Source organism: Phyllobates terribilis, unplaced genomic scaffold (genome assembly GCF_046119375.1).
Source record: "Phyllobates terribilis strain yellow unplaced genomic scaffold, ASM4611937v1 Scaffold_22__1_contigs__length_20350403, whole genome shotgun sequence".
In the NCBI taxonomy this organism is placed as follows: Eukaryota; Metazoa; Chordata; class Amphibia; order Anura; family Dendrobatidae; genus Phyllobates; species Phyllobates terribilis.
Genome location: NW_027362782.1, coordinates 15,070,731 through 15,090,769, shown reverse-complemented (window position 1 = coordinate 15,090,769; position 20,039 = coordinate 15,070,731).

The window sequence follows — 20,039 nt, the reverse complement described above, 5'->3', positions numbered from 1 at the left end:
GAAGCATTTTTAAACTTCAACGGAATTTCGAGAACAATGGAAGAGTTCCGAAGCATTTTTAAACGTCAGCAGAATTCCGAGAACAATGTAAGAGTTCTGAAGCATTTTTAAACTTCAGCAGAATTCTGAGAGCAATGGAAGAGTTCCAAAGCATTTTAAAAGTTCAGCAGAATTCCGAGAACAATTGAAGAGTTCTGAAGCATTTTTAAATGTCAGCGGAATGCCGAGAACAATGCAAGATTTCCGAAGCATTTTTATATGTCAGCGGAATTCCGAGAACAAAGGAAGAGTACCGAAGCATTTTTAAACGTCAGCGGAATTCTGAGAACAATGGAAGAGTTCTGAAGCATTTTTAAATTTCAGCGGAATTCCGAGAACAATGAAAGAGTTGCGAAGCATTATTAAACGTCAGCGGAATTCCGAGAACAATGGAAGAGTTCTGAAGCATTTTTAAACTTCAGCAGAATTCTGAGAACAATGGAAGAGTTTCGAAGCATTTTTAAACTTCAACGGAATTACGAGAACAAGGGAAGAGTTCCGAAGCATTTTTAAACGTCAGCGGAATTCCGAGAACAATGAAAGAGTTGCGAAGCATTATTAAACGTCAGCGGAATTCCGAGAACAATGGAAGAGTTGTGAAGCATTTTTAAACGTCATCGGAATTCCGAGAACAATGGAAGAGTTTCGAAGCATTTTTAAACTTCAACAGAATTCCGAGAACAATGGAAGAGTTCTGAAGCATTTTTAAGCGTCAGCGGAATTTTGAAAACAATGGAAGATTTCCGAAGCATTTTTAAACGTCAGCGGAATTCCGAGAACAATGTAAGAGATTTTAAGCATTTTTAAACTTCAGCGGAATTCCGAGAACAATAGAAGAGTTCCGAAGCATTTTTAAAATTCACATGAATTCCGAGAATAATGGAAGAGTTCAGATGAATTTTTAGACTTCAGCAGAATTCCTAGAACAATGGAAGAGTTCCGAAGCATTTTTAATTGTCAGCGGAATTCCGAGAACAATGGAAGAGTACCGAAGCATTTTAAAACGTCATCGGAATTCCGAGAACAATGGAAGAGTTCCGAAGCATTTTTAAACTTCAGCGGAATTACGAGAACAATGAAAGAGTTCCGAAGCATTTTTAAACATGAGCAGAATTACGAGAACAATGGAAGAGATTTTAAGCATTTTTAAACTTCAGCGGAATTCCGAGAACAATAGAAGAGTTCCGAAGCATTTTTAAACTTCACCCGAATTCCGAGAGCAATGGAAGAGTTCCATAGCATTTTAAAAGTTCAGCAGAATTCCGAGAACAATTGAAGAGTTCCGAAGCATTTTTAAACGTCAGCGGAATGCCGAGAACAATACAAGATTTCCGAAGCATTTTTATATGTCAGCGGAATGCCGAGAACAATACAAGATTTCCGAAGCATTTTTAAATGTCAGCGGAATTCCGAGAACAATGGAAGAGTTTCGAAGCATTTTTAAACTTCAACGGAATTCCGAGAACAATGGAAGAGTTCCGAAGCATTTTTAAACGTCAGCGGAATTCCGAGAACAATGGAAGAGTTCTGAAGCATTTTTAAACTTCAGCAGAATTCCGAGAACAATGGAAGAGTTTCGAAGCATTTTTAAACTTCAACGGAATTCCGAGAACAATGGAAGAGTTCAGAAGCATTTTTAAACGTCAGCAGAATTCTGAGAACAATGGAAGAGTTCCGAAGCATTTTTAAACGTCAGCGGAATTCCGAGAACAATGGAAGAGTTCCGAAGCATTTTTAAAAGTTCAGCAGAATTCCGAGAACAATTGAAGAGTTCCGAAGCATTTTTAAACGTCAGCGGAATGCCGAGAACAATGGAAGAGTTCCGAAGCATTTTTAAACGTCAGCAGAATTCTGAGAACAATGGAAAAGTTCTGAAGCATTTTTAAACGTCAGCGGAATTTTGAAAACAATGGAAGATTTCCGAAGCATTTTTAAACGTCAGCGGAATTCTGAGAACAATGGAAGAGTTCTGAAGCATTTTTAAACTTCAGCAGAATTCCGAGAACAATGGAAGAGTTCCGAAGCATTTTTAAACTTCAGCGGAATTCCGAGAACAATGTAAGAGATTTTAAGCATTTTTAAACTTCAGCGGAATTCCGAGAACAATAGAAAAGTTCCGAAGCATTTTTAAAATTCACACGAATTGCGAGAATAATGGAAGAGTTCCGAAGAATTTTTAAACGTCAGCGGAATTCCGAGAACAATGGAAGAGTACCGAAGCATTTTAAAACGTCATCGGAATTCCGAGAACAATGGAAGAGTTCCGAAGCATTTTTAAACGTCAGCGGAATTCCGAGAACAATGCAAGATTTCCGAAGCATTTTTATATGTCAGCGGAATTCCGAGAACAATGGAAGAGTTCCGAAGCATTTTTAAACGTCAGCGGAATTCCGAGAACAATGGAAGAGTTCCGAAGCATTTTTAAGCGTCAGCAGAATTCCGAGAACAATGGAAGAGTACCGAAGCATTTTAAAACTTCAGCAGAATTCCAAGAACAATGGAAGAGTTCCGAAGCATTTTTAAACGTCAGCGGAATTCCGAGAACAATGGAAGAGTTCCGAAGCATTTTTAAACGTCAGCGGAATCCCGAGAACAATGGAAGAGTTCTGAAGCATTTTTAAGAGTCAGCGGAATTTTGAAAACAATGGAACATTTCCGAAGCATTTTTAAATGTCAGCAGAATTCCGAGAAAAATGGAAGGGTTCCGAAGCATTTTTAAACTTCAGCGGAATTTGGAGAACAATGGAAGAGTACCGAAGCATTTTAAAACTTCAGCAGAATTCCAAGAACAATGGAAGAGTTCCGAAGCATTTTTAAACGTCAGCGGAATTCCGAGAACAATGGAAGAGTTCCGAAGCATTTTTAAAAGTTCAGCAGAATTCCGAGAACAATTGAAGAGTTCCGAAGCATTTTTAAACGTCAGCGGAATGCCGAGAACAATGGAAGAGTTCCGAAGCATTTTTAAACGTCAGCAGAATTCCGAGAACAATGGAAGAGTACCGAAGCATTTTTAATCGTCAGCGGAATTCTGAGAACAATGGAAGAGTTTTGAAGCATTTTTAAACTTCAGCAGAATTCCGAGAACAATGGAAGAGTTCCGAAGCATTTTTAAACTTCAACGGAATTTCGAGAACAATGGAAGAGTTCCGAAGCATTTTTAAACGTCAGCAGAATTCCGAGAACAATGTAAGAGTTCTGAAGCATTTTTAAACTTCAGCAGAATTCTGAGAGCAATGGAAGAGTTCCAAAGCATTTTAAAAGTTCAGCAGAATTCCGAGAACAATTGAAGAGTTCTGAAGCATTTTTAAATGTCAGCGGAATGCCGAGAACAATGCAAGATTTCCGAAGCATTTTTATATGTCAGCGGAATTCCGAGAACAAAGGAAGAGTTCTGAAGCATTTTTAAACTTCAGCAGAATTCTGAGAACAATGGAAGAGTTTCGAAGCATTTTTAAACTTCAACGGAATTACGAGAACAATGGAAGAGTTCCGAAGCATTTTTAAACGTCAGCGGAATTCCGAGAACAATGAAAGAGTTGCGAAGCATTATTAAACGTCAGCGGAATTCCGAGAACAATGGAAGAGTTGTGAAGCATTTTTAAACGTCATCGGAATTCCGAGAACAATGGAAGAGTTTCGAAGCATTTTTAAACTTCAACAGAATTCCGAGAACAATGGAAGAGTTCTGAAGCATTTTTAAGCGTCAGCGGAATTTTGAAAACAATGGAAGATTTCCGAAGCATTTTTAAACGTCAGCGGAATTCCGAGAACAATGTAAGAGATTTTAAGCATTTTTAAACTTCAGCGGAATTCCGAGAACAATAGAAGAGTTCCGAAGCATTTTTAAAATTCACATGAATTCCGAGAATAATGGAAGAGTTCAGATGAATTTTTAGACTTCAGCAGAATTCCTAGAACAATGGAAGAGTTCCGAAGCATTTTTAATTGTCAGCGGAATTCCGAGAACAATGGAAGAGTACCGAAGCATTTTAAAACGTCATCGGAATTCCGAGAACAATGGAAGAGTTCCGAAGCATTTTTAAACTTCAGCGGAATTACGAGAACAATGAAAGAGTTCCGAAGCATTTTTAAACATGAGCAGAATTACGAGAACAATGGAAGAGATTTTAAGCATTTTTAAACTTCAGCGGAATTCCGAGAACAATAGAAGAGTTCCGAAGCATTTTTAAACTTCACCCGAATTCCGAGAGCAATGGAAGAGTTCCATAGCATTTTAAAAGTTCAGCAGAATTCCGAGAACAATTGAAGAGTTCCGAAGCATTTTTAAACGTCAGCGGAATGCCGAGAACAATACAAGATTTCCGAAGCATTTTTATATGTCAGCGGAATGCCGAGAACAATACAAGATTTCCGAAGCATTTTTAAATGTCAGCGGAATTCCGAGAACAATGGAAGAGTTTCGAAGCATTTTTAAACTTCAACGGAATTCCGAGAACAATGGAAGAGTTCCGAAGCATTTTTAAACGTCAGCGGAATTCCGAGAACAATGGAAGAGTTCTGAAGCATTTTTAAACTTCAGCAGAATTCCGAGAACAATGGAAGAGTTTCGAAGCATTTTTAAACTTCAACGGAATTCCGAGAACAATGGAAGAGTTCAGAAGCATTTTTAAACGTCAGCAGAATTCTGAGAACAATGGAAGAGTTCCGAAGCATTTTTAAACGTCAGCGGAATTCCGAGAACAATGGAAGAGTTCCGAAGCATTTTTAAAAGTTCAGCAGAATTCCGAGAACAATTGAAGAGTTCCGAAGCATTTTTAAACGTCAGCGGAATGCCGAGAACAATGGAAGAGTTCCGAAGCATTTTTAAACGTCAGCAGAATTCTGAGAACAATGGAAAAGTTCTGAAGCATTTTTAAACGTCAGCGGAATTTTGAAAACAATGGAAGATTTCCGAAGCATTTTTAAACGTCAGCGGAATTCTGAGAACAATGGAAGAGTTCTGAAGCATTTTTAAACTTCAGCAGAATTCCGAGAACAATGGAAGAGTTCCGAAGCATTTTTAAACTTCAGCGGAATTCCGAGAACAATGTAAGAGATTTTAAGCATTTTTAAACTTCAGCGGAATTCCGAGAACAATAGAAAAGTTCCGAAGCATTTTTAAAATTCACACGAATTGCGAGAATAATGGAAGAGTTCCGAAGAATTTTTAAACGTCAGCGGAATTCCGAGAACAATGGAAGAGTACCGAAGCATTTTAAAACGTCATCGGAATTCCGAGAACAATGGAAGAGTTCCGAAGCATTTTTAAACGTCAGCGGAATTCCGAGAACAATGCAAGATTTCCGAAGCATTTTTATATGTCAGCGGAATTCCGAGAACAATGGAAGAGTTCCGAAGCATTTTTAAACGTCAGCGGAATTCCGAGAACAATGGAAGAGTTCCGAAGCATTTTTAAGCGTCAGCAGAATTCCGAGAACAATGGAAGAGTACCGAAGCATTTTAAAACTTCAGCAGAATTCCAAGAACAATGGAAGAGTTCCGAAGCATTTTTAAACGTCAGCGGAATTCCGAGAACAATGGAAGAGTTCCGAAGCATTTTTAAACGTCAGCGGAATTCCGAGAACAATGGAAGAGTTCTGAAGCATTTTTAAGAGTCAGCGGAATTTTGAAAACAATGGAACATTTCCGAAGCATTTTTAAATGTCAGCAGAATTCCGAGAAAAATGGAAGGGTTCCGAAGCATTTTTAAACTTCAGCGGAATTTGGAGAACAATGGAAGAGTACCAAAGCATTTTAAAACTTCAGCAGAATTCCAAGAACAATGGAAGAGTTCCGAAGCATTTTTAAACGTCAGCGGAATTCCGAGAACAATGGAAGAGTTCCGAAGCATTTTTAAAAGTTCAGCAGAATTCCGAGAACAATTGAAGAGTTCCGAAGCATTTTTAAACGTCAGCGGAATGCCGAGAACAATGGAAGAGTTCCGAAGCATTTTTAAACGTCAGCAGAATTCCGAGAACAATGGAAGAGTACCGAAGCATTTTTAATCGTCAGCGGAATTCTGAGAACAATGGAAGAGTTTTGAAGCATTTTTAAACTTCAGCAGAATTCCGAGAACAATGGAAGAGTTCCGAAGCATTTTTAAACTTCAACGGAATTTCGAGAACAATGGAAGAGTTCCGAAGCATTTTTAAACGTCAGCAGAATTCCGAGAACAATGTAAGAGTTCTGAAGCATTTTTAAACTTCAGCAGAATTCTGAGAGCAATGGAAGAGTTCCAAAGCATTTTAAAAGTTCAGCAGAATTCCGAGAACAATTGAAGAGTTCTGAAGCATTTTTAAATGTCAGCGGAATGCCGAGAACAATGCAAGATTTCCGAAGCATTTTTATATGTCAGCGGAATTCCGAGAACAAAGGAAGAGTACCGAAGCATTTTTAAACGTCAGCGGAATTCTGAGAACAATGGAAGAGTTCTGAAGCATTTTTAAATTTCAGCGGAATTCCGAGAACAATGAAAGAGTTGCGAAGCATTATTAAACGTCAGCGGAATTCCGAGAACAATGGAAGAGTTCTGAAGCATTTTTAAACTTCAGCAGAATTCTGAGAACAATGGAAGAGTTTCGAAGCATTTTTAAACTTCAACGGAATTACGAGAACAAGGGAAGAGTTCCGAAGCATTTTTAAACGTCAGCGGAATTCCGAGAACAATGAAAGAGTTGCGAAGCATTATTAAACGTCAGCGGAATTCCGAGAACAATGGAAGAGTTGTGAAGCATTTTTAAACGTCATCGGAATTCCGAGAACAATGGAAGAGTTTCGAAGCATTTTTAAACTTCAACAGAATTCCGAGAACAATGGAAGAGTTCTGAAGCATTTTTAAGCGTCAGCGGAATTTTGAAAACAATGGAAGATTTCCGAAGCATTTTTAAACGTCAGCGGAATTCCGAGAACAATGTAAGAGATTTTAAGCATTTTTAAACTTCAGCGGAATTCCGAGAACAATAGAAGAGTTCCGAAGCATTTTTAAAATTCACATGAATTCCGAGAATAATGGAAGAGTTCAGATGAATTTTTAGACTTCAGCAGAATTCCTAGAACAATGGAAGAGTTCCGAAGCATTTTTAATTGTCAGCGGAATTCCGAGAACAATGGAAGAGTACCGAAGCATTTTAAAACGTCATCGGAATTCCGAGAACAATGGAAGAGTTCCGAAGCATTTTTAAACTTCAGCGGAATTACGAGAACAATGAAAGAGTTCCGAAGCATTTTTAAACATGAGCAGAATTACGAGAACAATGGAAGAGATTTTAAGCATTTTTAAACTTCAGCGGAATTCCGAGAACAATAGAAGAGTTCCGAAGCATTTTTAAACTTCACCCGAATTCCGAGAGCAATGGAAGAGTTCCATAGCATTTTAAAAGTTCAGCAGAATTCCGAGAACAATTGAAGAGTTCCGAAGCATTTTTAAACGTCAGCGGAATGCCGAGAACAATACAAGATTTCCGAAGCATTTTTATATGTCAGCGGAATGCCGAGAACAATACAAGATTTCCGAAGCATTTTTAAATGTCAGCGGAATTCCGAGAACAATGGAAGAGTTTCGAAGCATTTTTAAACTTCAACGGAATTCCGAGAACAATGGAAGAGTTCCGAAGCATTTTTAAACGTCAGCGGAATTCCGAGAACAATGGAAGAGTTCTGAAGCATTTTTAAACTTCAGCAGAATTCCGAGAACAATGGAAGAGTTTCGAAGCATTTTTAAACTTCAACGGAATTCCGAGAACAATGGAAGAGTTCAGAAGCATTTTTAAACGTCAGCAGAATTCTGAGAACAATGGAAGAGTTCCGAAGCATTTTTAAACGTCAGCGGAATTCCGAGAACAATGGAAGAGTTCCGAAGCATTTTTAAAAGTTCAGCAGAATTCCGAGAACAATTGAAGAGTTCCGAAGCATTTTTAAACGTCAGCGGAATGCCGAGAACAATGGAAGAGTTCCGAAGCATTTTTAAACGTCAGCAGAATTCTGAGAACAATGGAAAAGTTCTGAAGCATTTTTAAACGTCAGCGGAATTTTGAAAACAATGGAAGATTTCCGAAGCATTTTTAAACGTCAGCGGAATTCTGAGAACAATGGAAGAGTTCTGAAGCATTTTTAAACTTCAGCAGAATTCCGAGAACAATGGAAGAGTTCCGAAGCATTTTTAAACTTCAGCGGAATTCCGAGAACAATGTAAGAGATTTTAAGCATTTTTAAACTTCAGCGGAATTCCGAGAACAATAGAAAAGTTCCGAAGCATTTTTAAAATTCACACGAATTGCGAGAATAATGGAAGAGTTCCGAAGAATTTTTAAACGTCAGCGGAATTCCGAGAACAATGGAAGAGTACCGAAGCATTTTAAAACGTCATCGGAATTCCGAGAACAATGGAAGAGTTCCGAAGCATTTTTAAACGTCAGCGGAATTCCGAGAACAATGCAAGATTTCCGAAGCATTTTTATATGTCAGCGGAATTCCGAGAACAATGGAAGAGTTCCGAAGCATTTTTAAACGTCAGCGGAATTCCGAGAACAATGGAAGAGTTCCGAAGCATTTTTAAGCGTCAGCAGAATTCCGAGAACAATGGAAGAGTACCGAAGCATTTTAAAACTTCAGCAGAATTCCAAGAACAATGGAAGAGTTCCGAAGCATTTTTAAACGTCAGCGGAATTCCGAGAACAATGGAAGAGTTCCGAAGCATTTTTAAACGTCAGCGGAATTCCGAGAACAATGGAAGAGTTCTGAAGCATTTTTAAGAGTCAGCGGAATTTTGAAAACAATGGAACATTTCCGAAGCATTTTTAAATGTCAGCAGAATTCCGAGAAAAATGGAAGGGTTCCGAAGCATTTTTAAACTTCAGCGGAATTTGGAGAACAATGGAAGAGTACCGAAGCATTTTAAAACTTCAGCAGAATTCCAAGAACAATGGAAGAGTTCCGAAGCATTTTTAAACGTCAGCGGAATTCCGAGAACAATGGAAGAGTTCCGAAGCATTTTTAAAAGTTCAGCAGAATTCCGAGAACAATTGAAGAGTTCCGAAGCATTTTTAAACGTCAGCGGAATGCCGAGAACAATGGAAGAGTTCCGAAGCATTTTTAAACGTCAGCAGAATTCCGAGAACAATGGAAGAGTACCGAAGCATTTTTAATCGTCAGCGGAATTCTGAGAACAATGGAAGAGTTTTGAAGCATTTTTAAACTTCAGCAGAATTCCGAGAACAATGGAAGAGTTCCGAAGCATTTTTAAACTTCAACGGAATTTCGAGAACAATGGAAGAGTTCCGAAGCATTTTTAAAGGTCAGCAGAATTCCGAGAACAATGTAAGAGTTCTGAAGCATTTTTAAACTTCAGCAGAATTCTGAGAGCAATGGAAGAGTTCCAAAGCATTTTAAAAGTTCAGCAGAATTCCGAGAACAATTGAAGAGTTCTGAAGCATTTTTAAATGTCAGCGGAATGCCGAGAACAATGCAAGATTTCCGAAGCATTTTTATATGTCAGCGGAATTCCGAGAACAAAGGAAGAGTTCTGAAGCATTTTTAAATTTCAGCGGAATTCCGAGAACAATGAAAGAGTTGCGAAGCATTATTAAACGTCAGCGGAATTCCGAGAACAATGGAAGAGTTCTGAAGCATTTTTAAACTTCAGCAGAATTCTGAGAACAATGGAAGAGTTTCGAAGCATTTTTAAACTTCAACGGAATTACGAGAACAATGGAAGAGTTCCGAAGCATTTTTAAACGTCAGCGGAATTCCGAGAACAATGAAAGAGTTGCGAAGCATTATTAAACGTCAGCGGAATTCCGAGAACAATGGAAGAGTTGTGAAGCATTTTTAAACGTCATCGGAATTCCGAGAACAATGGAAGAGTTTCGAAGCATTTTTAAACTTCAACAGAATTCCGAGAACAATGGAAGAGTTCTGAAGCATTTTTAAGCGTCAGCGGAATTTTGAAAACAATGGAAGATTTCCGAAGCATTTTTAAACGTCAGCGGAATTCCGAGAACAATGTAAGAGATTTTAAGCATTTTTAAACTTCAGCGGAATTCCGAGAACAATAGAAGAGTTCCGAAGCATTTTTAAAATTCACATGAATTCCGAGAATAATGGAAGAGTTCAGATGAATTTTTAGACTTCAGCAGAATTCCTAGAACAATGGAAGAGTTCCGAAGCATTTTTAATTGTCAGCGGAATTCCGAGAACAATGGAAGAGTACCGAAGCATTTTAAAACGTCATCGGAATTCCGAGAACAATGGAAGAGTTCCGAAGCATTTTTAAACTTCAGCGGAATTACGAGAACAATGAAAGAGTTCCGAAGCATTTTTAAACATGAGCAGAATTACGAGAACAATGGAAGAGATTTTAAGCATTTTTAAACTTCAGCGGAATTCCGAGAACAATAGAAGAGTTCCGAAGCATTTTTAAACTTCACCCGAATTCCGAGAGCAATGGAAGAGTTCCATAGCATTTTAAAAGTTCAGCAGAATTCCGAGAACAATTGAAGAGTTCCGAAGCATTTTTAAACGTCAGCGGAATGCCGAGAACAATACAAGATTTCCGAAGCATTTTTATATGTCAGCGGAATGCCGAGAACAATACAAGATTTCCGAAGCATTTTTAAATGTCAGCGGAATTCCGAGAACAATGGAAGAGTTTCGAAGCATTTTTAAACTTCAACGGAATTCCGAGAACAATGGAAGAGTTCAGAAGCATTTTTAAACGTCAGCAGAATTCTGAGAACAATGGAAGAGTTCCGAAGCATTTTTAAACGTCAGCGGAATTCCGAGAACAATGGAAGAGTTCCGAAGCATTTTGAAAAGTTCAGCAGAATTCCGAGAACAATTGAAGAGTTCCGAAGCATTTTTAAACGTCAGCGGAATGCCGAGAACAATGGAAGAGTTCCGAAGCATTTTTAAACGTCAGCAGAATTCTGAGAACAATGGAAAAGTTCTGAAGCATTTTTAAACGTCAGCGGAATTTTGAAAACAATGGAAGATTTCCGAAGCATTTTTAAACGTCAGCGGAATTCTGAGAACAATGGAAGAGTTCCGAAGCATTTTTAAACTTCAGCAGAATTCCGAGAACAATGTAAGAGATTTTAAGCATTTTTAAACTTCAGCGGAATTCCGAGAACAATAGAAAAGTTCCGAAGCATTTTTAAAATTCACACGAATTGCGAGAATAATGGAAGAGTTCCGAAGAATTTTTAAACGTCAGCGGAATTCCGAGAACAATGGAAGAGTACCGAAGCATTTTAAAACGTCATCGGAATTCCGAGAACAATGGAAGAGTTCCGAAGCATTTTTAAACGTCAGCGGAATTCCGAGAACAATGCAAGATTTCCGAAGCATTTTTATATGTCAGCGGAATTCCGAGAACAATGGAAGAGTTCCGAAGCATTTTTAAACGTCAGCGGAATTCCGAGAACAATGGAAGAGTTCCGAAGCATTTTTAAGCGTCAGCAGAATTCCGAGAACAATGGAAGAGTACCGAAGCATTTTAAAACTTCAGCAGAATTCCAAGAACAATGGAAGAGTTCCGAAGCATTTTTAAACGTCAGCGGAATTCCGAGAACAATGGAAGAGTTCCGAAGCATTTTTAAACGTCAGCGGAATTCCGAGAACAATGGAAGAGTTCTGAAGCATTTTTAAGAGTCAGCGGAATTTTGAAAACAATGGAACATTTCCGAAGCATTTTTAAATGTCAGCAGAATTCCGAGAAAAATGGAAGGGTTCCGAAGCATTTTTAAACTTCAGCGGAATTTGGAGAACAATGGAAGAGTACCGAAGCATTTTAAAACTTCAGCAGAATTCCAAGAACAATGGAAGAGTTCCGAAGCATTTTTAAACGTCAGCGGAATTCCGAGAACAATGGAAGAGTTCCGAAGCATTTTTAAAAGTTCAGCAGAATTCCGAGAACAATTGAAGAGTTCCGAAGCATTTTTAAACGTCAGCGGAATGCCGAGAACAATGGAAGAGTTCCGAAGCATTTTTAAACGTCAGCAGAATTCCGAGAACAATGGAAGAGTACCGAAGCATTTTTAAACGTCAGCGGAATTCTGAGAACAATGGAAGAGTTTCGAAGCATTTTTAAACTTCAGCAGAATTCCGAGAACAATGGAAGAGTTCCGAAGCATTTTTAAACTTCAACGGAATTTCGAGAACAATGGAAGAGTTCCGAAGCATTTTTAAACGTCAGCAGAATTCCGAGAACAATGTAAGAGTTCTGAAGCATTTTTAAACTTCAGCAGAATTCTGAGAGCAATGGAAGAGTTCCAAAGCATTTTAAAAGTTCAGCAGAATTCCGAGAACAATTGAAGAGTTCTGAAGCATTTTTAAATGTCAGCGGAATGCCGAGAACAATGCAAGATTTCCGAAGCATTTTTATATGTCAGCGGAATTCCGAGAACAAAGGAAGAGTACCGAAGCATTATTAAACGTCAGCGGAATTCCGAGAACAATGGAAGAGTTCTGAAGCATTTTTAAATTTCAGCGGAATTCCGAGAACAATGAAAGAGTTGCGAAGCATTATTAAACGTCAGCGGAATTCCGAGAACAATGGAAGAGTTCTGAAGCATTTTTAAACGTCATCGGAATTCCGAGAACAATGGAAGAGTTTCGAAGCATTTTTAAACTTCAACAGAATTCCGAGAACAATGGAAGAGTTCTGAAGCATTTTTAAACGTCAGCAGAATTCCGAGAACAATGTAAGAGTTCTGAAGCATTTTTAAACTTCAGCAGAATTCTGAGAGCAATGGAAGAGTTCCAAAGCATTTTAAAAGTTCAGCAGAATTCCGAGAACAATTGAAGAGTTCTGAAGCATTTTTAAATGTCAGCGGAATGCCGAGAACAATGCAAGATTTCCGAAGCATTTTTATATGTCAGCGGAATTCCGAGAACAAAGGAAGAGTTCTGAAGCATTTTTAAATTTCAGCGGAATTCCGAGAACAATGAAAGAGTTGCGAAGCATTATTAAACGTCAGCGGAATTCCGAGAACAATGGAAGAGTTCTGAAGCATTTTTAAACTTCAGCAGAATTCTGAGAACAATGGAAGAGTTTCGAAGCATTTTTAAACTTCAACGGAATTACGAGAACAATGGAAGAGTTCCGAAGCATTTTTAAACGTCAGCGGAATTCCGAGAACAATGAAAGAGTTGCGAAGCATTATTAAACGTCAGCGGAATTCCGAGAACAATGGAAGAGTTGTGAAGCATTTTTAAACGTCATCGGAATTCCGAGAACAATGGAAGAGTTTCGAAGCATTTTTAAACTTCAACAGAATTCCGAGAACAATGGAAGAGTTCTGAAGCATTTTTAAGCGTCAGCGGAATTTTGAAAACAATGGAAGATTTCCGAAGCATTTTTAAACGTCAGCGGAATTCCGAGAACAATGTAAGAGATTTTAAGCATTTTTAAACTTCAGCGGAATTCCGAGAACAATAGAAGAGTTCCGAAGCATTTTTAAAATTCACATGAATTCCGAGAATAATGGAAGAGTTCAGATGAATTTTTAGACTTCAGCAGAATTCCTAGAACAATGGAAGAGTTCCGAAGCATTTTTAATTGTCAGCGGAATTCCGAGAACAATGGAAGAGTACCGAAGCATTTTAAAACGTCATCGGAATTCCGAGAACAATGGAAGAGTTCCGAAGCATTTTTAAACTTCAGCGGAATTACGAGAACAATGAAAGAGTTCCGAAGCATTTTTAAACATGAGCAGAATTACGAGAACAATGGAAGAGATTTTAAGCATTTTTAAACTTCAGCGGAATTCCGAGAACAATAGAAGAGTTCCGAAGCATTTTTAAACTTCACCCGAATTCCGAGAGCAATGGAAGAGTTCCATAGCATTTTAAAAGTTCAGCAGAATTCCGAGAACAATTGAAGAGTTCCGAAGCATTTTTAAACGTCAGCGGAATGCCGAGAACAATACAAGATTTCCGAAGCATTTTTATATGTCAGCGGAATGCCGAGAACAATACAAGATTTCCGAAGCATTTTTAAATGTCAGCGGAATTCCGAGAACAATGGAAGAGTTTCGAAGCATTTTTAAACTTCAACGGAATTCCGAGAACAATGGAAGAGTTCAGAAGCATTTTTAAACGTCAGCAGAATTCTGAGAACAATGGAAGAGTTCCGAAGCATTTTTAAACGTCAGCGGAATTCCGAGAACAATGGAAGAGTTCCGAAGCATTTTGAAAAGTTCAGCAGAATTCCGAGAACAATTGAAGAGTTCCGAAGCATTTTTAAACGTCAGCGGAATGCCGAGAACAATGGAAGAGTTCCGAAGCATTTTTAAACGTCAGCAGAATTCTGAGAACAATGGAAAAGTTCTGAAGCATTTTTAAACGTCAGCGGAATTTTGAAAACAATGGAAGATTTCCGAAGCATTTTTAAACGTCAGCGGAATTCTGAGAACAATGGAAGAGTTCCGAAGCATTTTTAAACTTCAGCAGAATTCCGAGAACAATGTAAGAGATTTTAAGCATTTTTAAACTTCAGCGGAATTCCGAGAACAATAGAAAAGTTCCGAAGCATTTTTAAAATTCACACGAATTGCGAGAATAATGGAAGAGTTCCGAAGAATTTTTAAACGTCAGCGGAATTCCGAGAACAATGGAAGAGTACCGAAGCATTTTAAAACGTCATCGGAATTCCGAGAACAATGGAAGAGTTCCGAAGCATTTTTAAACGTCAGCGGAATTCCGAGAACAATGCAAGATTTCCGAAGCATTTTTATATGTCAGCGGAATTCCGAGAACAATGGAAGAGTTCCGAAGCATTTTTAAACGTCAGCGGAATTCCGAGAACAATGGAAGAGTTCCGAAGCATTTTTAAGCGTCAGCAGAATTCCGAGAACAATGGAAGAGTACCGAAGCATTTTAAAACTTCAGCAGAATTCCAAGAACAATGGAAGAGTTCCGAAGCATTTTTAAACGTCAGCGGAATTCCGAGAACAATGGAAGAGTTCCGAAGCATTTTTAAACGTCAGCGGAATTCCGAGAACAATGGAAGAGTTCTGAAGCATTTTTAAGAGTCAGCGGAATTTTGAAAACAATGGAACATTTCCGAAGCATTTTTAAATGTCAGCAGAATTCCGAGAAAAATGGAAGGGTTCCGAAGCATTTTTAAACTTCAGCGGAATTTGGAGAACAATGGAAGAGTACCGAAGCATTTTAAAACTTCAGCAGAATTCCAAGAACAATGGAAGAGTTCCGAAGCATTTTTAAACGTCAGCGGAATTCCGAGAACAATGGAAGAGTTCCGAAGCATTTTTAAAAGTTCAGCAGAATTCCGAGAACAATTGAAGAGTTCCGAAGCATTTTTAAACGTCAGCGGAATGCCGAGAACAATGGAAGAGTTCCGAAGCATTTTTAAACGTCAGCAGAATTCCGAGAACAATGGAAGAGTACCGAAGCATTTTTAAACGTCAGCGGAATTCTGAGAACAATGGAAGAGTTTCGAAGCATTTTTAAACTTCAGCAGAATTCCGAGAACAATGGAAGAGTTCCGAAGCATTTTTAAACTTCAACGGAATTTCGAGAACAATGGAAGAGTTCCGAAGCATTTTTAAACGTCAGCAGAATTCCGAGAACAATGTAAGAGTTCTGAAGCATTTTTAAACTTCAGCAGAATTCTGAGAGCAATGGAAGAGTTCCAAAGCATTTTAAAAGTTCAGCAGAATTCCGAGAACAATTGAAGAGTTCTGAAGCATTTTTAAATGTCAGCGGAATGCCGAGAACAATGCAAGATTTCCGAAGCATTTTTATATGTCAGCGGAATTCCGAGAACAAAGGAAGAGTACCGAAGCATTATTAAACGTCAGCGGAATTCCGAGAACAATGGAAGAGTTCTGAAGCATTTTTAAATTTCAGCGGAATTCCGAGAACAATGAAAGAGTTGCGAAGCATTATTAAACGTCAGCGGAATTCCGAGAACAATGGAAGAGTTCTGAAGCATTTTTAAACGTCATCGGAATTCCGAGAACAATGGAAGAGTTTCGAAGCATTTTTAAACTTCAACAGAATTCCGAGAACAATGGAAGAGTTCTGAAGCATTTTTAAGCGTCAGCGGAATTTTGAAAACAATGGAAGATTTCCGAAGCATTTTTAAACGTCAGCGGAATTCTGAGAACAATGGAAGAGTTCCGAAGCATTTTTAAACTTCAGCAGAATTCCGAGAACAATGGAAGGGTTCCGAAGCATTTTTAAACTTCAGCGGAATTTGGAGAACAATGGAAGAGTTCCGAAGCATTTTTAAAAGTCAGCGGAATTCCGAGAACAATGGAAGAGTTGTGAAGCATTTTTAAACGTCATCGGAATTCCGAGAACAATGGAAGATTTCCGAAGCATTTTTAAACGTCAGCGGAATTCTGAGAACAATGGAAGAGTTCTGAAGCATTTTTAAACTTCAACAGAATTCCGAGAACAATGGAAGAGTTACGAAGCATTTTTAAACTTCAGCGGAATTCCGAGAACAATGTAAGAGATTTTAAGCATTTTTAAACTTCAGCGGAATTCCGAGAACAATAGAAGAGTTCCGAAGCATTTTTAAAATTCACATGAATTCCGAGAATAATGGAAGAGTTCAGATGAATTTTTAGACTTCAGCAGAATTCCTAGAACAATGGAAGAGTTCCGAAGCATTTTTAATTGTCAGCGGAATTCCGAGAACAATGGAAGAGTACCGAAGCATTTTAAAACGTCATCGGAATTCCGAGAACAATGGAAGAGTTCCGAAGCATTTTTAAACTTCAGCGGAATTACGAGAACAATGAAAGAGTTCCGAAGCATTTTTAAACATGAGCAGAATTACGAGAACAATGGAAGAGATTTTAAGCATTTTTAAACTTCAGCGGAATTCCGAGAACAATAGAAGAGTTCCGAAGCATTTTTAAACTTCACCCGAATTCCGAGAGCAATGGAAGAGTTCCATAGCATTTTAAAAGTTCAGCAGAATTCCGAGAACAATTGAAGAGTTCCGAAGCATTTTTAAACGTCAGCGGAATGCCGAGAACAATACAAGATTTCCGAAGCATTTTTATATGTCAGCGGAATGCCGAGAACAATACAAGATTTCCGAAGCATTTTTAAATGTCAGCGGAATTCTGAGAACAATGGAAGAGTTTCGAAGCATTTTTAAACTTCAAGGGAATTCCGAGAACAATGGAAGAGTTCCGAAGCATTTTTAAACGTCAGCGGAATTCCGAGAACAATGGAAGAGTTCTGAAGCATTTTTAAACTTCAGCAGAATTCCGAGAATAATGGAAGAGTTTCGAAGCATTTTTAAACTTCAACGGAATTCCGAGAACAATGGAAGAGTTCAGAAGCATTTTTAAACGTCAGCAGAATTCTGAGAACAATGGAAGAGTTCCGAAGCATTTTTAAACGTCAGCGGAATTCCGAGAACAATGGAAGAGTTCCGAAGCATTTTTAAAAGTTCAGCAGAATTCCGAGAACAATTGAAGAGTTCCGAAGCATTTTTAAACGTCAGCGGAATGCCGAGAACAATGGAAGAGTTCCGAAGCATTTTTAAACGTCAGCAGAATTCTGAGAACAATGGAAAAGTTCCGAAGCATTTTTAAACGTCAGCGGAATTTTGAAAACAATGGAAGATTTCCGAAGCATTTTTAAACGTCAGCGGAATTCTGAGAACAATGGAAGAGTTCTGAAGCATTTTTAAACTTCAGCAGAATTCCGAGAACAATGGAAGAGTTCCGAAGCATTTTTAAACTTCAGCGGAATTCCGAGAACAATGTAAGAGATTTTAAGCATTTTTAAACTTCAGCGGAATTCCGAGAACAATAGAAAAGTTCCGAAGCATTTTTAAAATTCGCACGAATTGCGAGAATAATGGAAGAGTTCCGAAGAATTTTTAAACGTCAGCGGAATTCCGAGAACAATGGAAGAGTACCGAAGCATTTTAAAACGTCATCGGAATTCCAAGAACAATGGAAGAGTTCCGAAGCATTTTTAAACGTCAGCGGAATTCCGAGAACAATGCAAGATTTCCGAAGCATTTTTATATGTCAGCGGAATTCCGAGAACAATGGAAGAGTTCCGAAGCATTTTTAAACGTCAGCGGAATTCCGAGAACAATGGAAGAGTTCCGAAGCATTTTTAAGCGTCAGCAGAATTCCGAGAACAATGGAAGAGTACCGAAGCATTTTAAAACTTCAGCAGAATTCCAAGAACAATGGAAGAGTTCCGAAGCATTTTTAAACGTCAGCGGAATTCCGAGAACAATGGAAGAGTTCCGAAGCATTTTTAAACGTCAGCGGAATTCCGAGAACAATGGAAGAGTTCTGAAGCATTTTTAAGAGTCAGCGGAATTTTGAAAACAATGGAAGATTTCCGAAGCATTTTTAAATGTCAGCAGAATTCCGAGAAAAATGGAAGGGTTCCGAAGCATTTTTAAACTTCAGCGGAATGCCGAGAACAATAGAAGAGTTCCGAAGCATTTTTAAAATTCACATGAATTCCGAGAATAATGGAAGAGTTCAGATGAATTTTTAGACTTCAGCAGAATTCCTAGAACAATGGAAGAGTTCCGAAGCATTTTTAATTGTCAGCGGAATTCCGAGAACAATGGAAGAGTACCGAAGCATTTTAAAACGTCATCGGAATTCCGAGAACAATGGAAGAGTTCCGAAGCATTTTTAAACGTCAGCGGAATGCCGAGAACAATGGAAGAGTTCCGAAGCATTTTTAAACGTCAGCAGAATTCTGAGAACAATGGAAAAGTTCTGAAGCATTTTTAAACGTCAGCGGAATTTTGAAAACAATGGAAGATTTCCGAAGCATTTTTAAACGTCAGCGGAATTCTGAGAACAATGGAAGAGTTCTGAAGCATTTTTAAACTTCAGCAGAATTCCGAGAACAATGGAAGAGTTCCGAAGCATTTTTAAACTTCAGCGGAATTCCGAGAACAATGTAAGAGATTTTAAGCATTTTTAAACTTCAGCGGAATTCCGAGAACAATAGAAAAGTTCCGAAGCATTTTTAAAATTCACACGAATTGCGAGAATAATGGAAGAGTTCCGAAGAATTTTTAAACGTCAGCGGAATTCCGAGAACAATGGAAGAGTTCTGAAGCATTTTTAAACTTCAGCAGAATTCTGAGAACAATGGAAGAGTTTCGAAGCATTTTTAAACTTCAACGGAATTACGAGAACAATGGAAGAGTTCCGAAGCATTTTTAAACGTCAGCGGAATTCCGAGAACAATGAAAGAGTTGCGAAGCATTATTAAACGTCAGCGGAATTCCGAGAACAATGGAAGAGTTGTGAAGCATTTTTAAACGTCATCGGAATTCCGAGAACAATGGAAGAGTTTCGAAGCATTTTTAAACTTCAACAGAATTCCGAGAACAATGGAAGAGTTCTGAAGCATTTTTAAGCGTCAGCGGAATTTTGAAAACAATGGAAGATTTCCGAAGCATTTTTAAACGTCAGCGGAATTCCGAGAACAATGTAAGAGATTTTAAGCATTTTTAAACTTCAGCGGAATTCCGAGAACAATAGAAGAGTTCCGAAGCATTTTTAAAATTCACATGAATTCCGAGAATAATGGAAGAGTTCAGATGAATTTTTAGACTTCAGCAGAATTCCTAGAACAATGGAAGAGTTCCGAAGCATTTTTAATTGTCAGCGGAATTCCGAGAACAATGGAAGAGTACCGAAGCATTTTAAAACGTCATCGGAATTCCGAGAACAATGGAAGAGTTCCGAAGCATTTTTAAACTTCAGCGGAATTACGAGAACAATGAAAGAGTTCCGAAGCATTTTTAAACATGAGCAGAATTACGAGAACAATGGAAGAGATTTTAAGCATTTTTAAACTTCAGCGGAATTCCGAGAACAATAGAAGAGTTCCGAAGCATTTTTAAACTTCACCCGAATTCCGAGAGCAATGGAAGAGTTCCATAGCATTTTAAAAGTTCAGCAGAATTCCGAGAACAATTGAAGAGTTCCGAAGCATTTTTAAACGTCAGCGGAATGCCGAGAACA